Below are 3,564 nucleotides of genomic sequence, written 5' to 3'. Positions count from 1 at the left end.
CATGTGGAGAGAGGCCCTGTGAGGAAGAGGCCAGGGAACCAGGAAGAGACAATAACAACGCATCGGCAGAAGGAGAGGGAGGAAAAAAATAATTTGGACAGCTGTAAGGCGTGGGGGGGGGGACTGGAAAGCAGAATTTCTTGTCACCTGTTTCTTTTCAGAAAATGCAAACATTTATGTACCTTTGACTCATTTGGGAGTAAAAGACACAAAAAAAAGCTTAGTGCTTTATGTAACATCAGGGCTAATAATGTCCAGCTTTTTGTTTGTTGTTTTATTATTTGGGACATCTAGGATTTAAAATGGGAAATATTATTTCTTCTTCAACACGACATCGGGTTGGAAGCTGGTGGCTAGTGTCTGTGTGGTCTGGGAAATGTTTGCATAAGAGTGTGTGTGCGATCTACGGCCAGGTAATAACAGTCTTCACTCATGTGCGTACACGTGTACCCTGAGTATAGATTCCAAGAATGCCTTGCTCAAGGGAGTAGTGGCTAATGAACATGCTGATAAGTGATTTGACTTTTTTTTTTTTTTTTTTTATGGTGAATTTGGAGCAGGCACAAGGTGCAGTAATGACACGCTTTGCTACAGTTGATTGGTTGACTTTAACCATAAACAGCTGGATCAGCTTCGGAGCGCCTCCTCAGGATGTGAGCTCATGTTCACACACAGAAAAACACACTGACATTCATTCACTGTGGATATAGCTCATCTTAGTTTCCCATCCTCCCCCTGACTGATTTGTTTAATTATGGCTGCTCTTATATGACCGTCTTGGTGTACTGTCTGCTTAGAGGGCTTATTATTGGATGCCTAAATTTGCCTCCAGTAATTAGGCGTTGGTGTTGATGTAGCTTTGACTTTACTACAGCACCTTTCTGATTTACTTACAGTTTTTTGTTGGGAAAATTGAAAACAGAAATTAAGAGTCAACAAATGCTCACTGTGTTTAAGCAACATAACACACATACACATCAAGTATTATATTCACAAAAGAGTTTTTGGGGGATATATTACATTGACACGTATTCTTAGGCATGTCAATCCACCCTATCCAACCATTATTCTTGTCTAAATGAAAGACTCCTGCCGTGAAGTGATAGTAAGACTTGTTGCAAATATTCATGCACAAAACTCTGTTGTTGCAAATATTCATGCACAAAATAACAGTTTTGGTCAGAACTCAAAATGGCAAAACCAGGCGAAGCAGTGAAACCAGAGCAGAGTACTTAAGAAACTATCTTAGAAGTCTGGTTATCAGTATCCTTTTACAAACTAGCTTAGCCCTGCTCCTGTGTTTGAACGGCCTTAAGGAGGCTTTGCTCCTAACTTAATGCAAATGGGGGGGAAAAAGCTGTTGTGTTTGTCTTTAACAAGAAACACCTTATGTACGCCTAGTACTGGTTTACTAGGCTTTAGTCTATTTTTTCACAGTTTTATGCATCAAAGCATATAAAACACAGGATTTGAAATAGAACTTGCAAATAGAATCTGCATTACAGGTTTTAAATGTAAATATTCAGCTTATCTTGCATCTCTGACTGTCATTGGTATTTGTGGCAGTCATATTAGGTACTAAGTGTAGGTCATTTTTTAGTATTTCCAACTAGGAACTCTGAAATTTCTTATTCTAGACATGGAAGTCTTCATCTTAACCATATTTTTCTTATCTGCCTGATGGTCAGTTATGCTAATTAGCTCAATAAGCTTTAGTAAGAAATTACCAAAAAAAACAAAAAAAACCCCACATAAATGTTTATGTGGTATCGGTGTTTGGATTGGTGTTCCTTCCTAAAAGAAATCTTTTTACCTCTCCAGCCTGACTCCTGCAACAGTTTAATAAGACTCTGTATCTTATGATCTGTCTTATGCCGGTCTGCTGAGTGCTGCTCTTGTTCTCCCTTAGAACAACCGTGTTTGTTTTTAACATAAATATAATGACCTTATTGTTGGATCCAGAGTCCTGGCTACAACAAACAAGAACTCCAATGCATGAAACTAGTACGATTTTTAATCTACTGCCTCATATTTCTAGGTTGCTGCATATATTTGGAACATGCTTTTTGAGGAACCAAATTAAAAGAAATAAAGGGCATTTAGAGAAGCATTTCTAGGACTGAAGTCTATCATTTGGCCTATGACCCCATTTTTCTGTATGTCATTTAAAATGCATGTAAGGTTAAAATATTCCAGTGTGAAATATGGAAGGAAAAAGTTAGCTTATTTTTTGCTGTTCTTTTTATTATCCTTTTGTATTTTCTCTTTACTTTTGTATTTTCTCTTTATTTTTACTCGGTCTCTACATATAGCCCAAGAGTGCCCCCAAGTGGTCTAATAATTATTTGAATTCTTAAGGCATTGCCAATGGCTTCATTATATTGTCATGGTCAGATGATGCTCTACAGTTGCATCATATCATAGTAATTATTCCACAGATTTATGACAAAATGTAGAACACAACCTTACAGCCTATATTCAAATGAATTATGCTAATTATTATTGGTACAATAGTGTTATCTGTAACATTTATTTGGGCTTTTTGTAACTGGAAATATTCCTAGCTATATCATACTGGTAAGCAAGGGAGAAGCCTAGTATCAACACTGAGCTTTTGTATTTTTGTCTCCATACAGCTTTAGAAAATGTTTCTTCCCTGCAGTAAGTTGTTTAGAAACCTTTTAAAATTACTCTATCGCAAATAATTTTAGTGTTGTTTTTTTTAAAGCAAATGGCTTTTAAAACTTTTTCGGAAATAGTTACTCTCCTCCCTTCAGCCACGTGAAAACAGAAAACCTACTTAATATTAGCATTAAGATTTTTTGTAGCACCCTAGTACAATTTGTTTTGGTAAATAGTTACAGGTCATTGAATAATTAATAATTAATTAAACAAAAATAGTGTTGGTACTGTTTCTATGCTCTATATAGGATATGTTTTTTTTTTTCTTATGTAAAGGAAATAACCTTAACTTGGACAGTAAAGCAGAACTGAGTATATTTTCATAAACGGCTTTAAAATGTTGCATCGACACAAGTGTTCACTACACCAATGATGACGCTGCTGTTCCAATGCCGGGCCCTTTGTAAACACTAAGCCTTCTACTTGGGGACCCAGTTTTAAAAAAAAGATCATTTATACTCCACAAAAAAAAAAAACCTGGCTTAATTTGGATAAACAACTTGAACGACAAATATCTTTTCAATTACACGTGATCTCATCTTCATCTGGATAAAGCCTAAGTTTCTCACCATAACACCCCACTATTAAATGTACCTAGTGTCATTAAGCTTAATACTCGGTTAAAACAATTTTTGCTTAACTATTTTAATTCAAGCACTACAAAATGATATTAATCATTCTGAATGTCAAATAAATGTCTAAGCTGTCATAGAGTAGACGGCATATATGTAGACAGCAAATCTGAAAATTAATTCCTTTATTTAAACAAAAATGACACACCAATGACTGTACTGACCCAACAGACATTGCACAAGAAAAGCCTTTATCCATTTTTTTAATTTTCTAATTCAATTTTTTATAAAATAAAAAACATTTTCTTAT

The sequence above is a fragment of the Cyprinodon variegatus genome, unplaced genomic scaffold, assembly GCF_000732505.1.
Source record: "Cyprinodon variegatus isolate N-32 unplaced genomic scaffold, C_variegatus-1.0 Scaffold1422, whole genome shotgun sequence".
NCBI classification, from domain to species: domain Eukaryota; kingdom Metazoa; phylum Chordata; class Actinopteri; order Cyprinodontiformes; family Cyprinodontidae; genus Cyprinodon; species Cyprinodon variegatus.
This window is presented reverse-complemented; position numbering follows the sequence as displayed.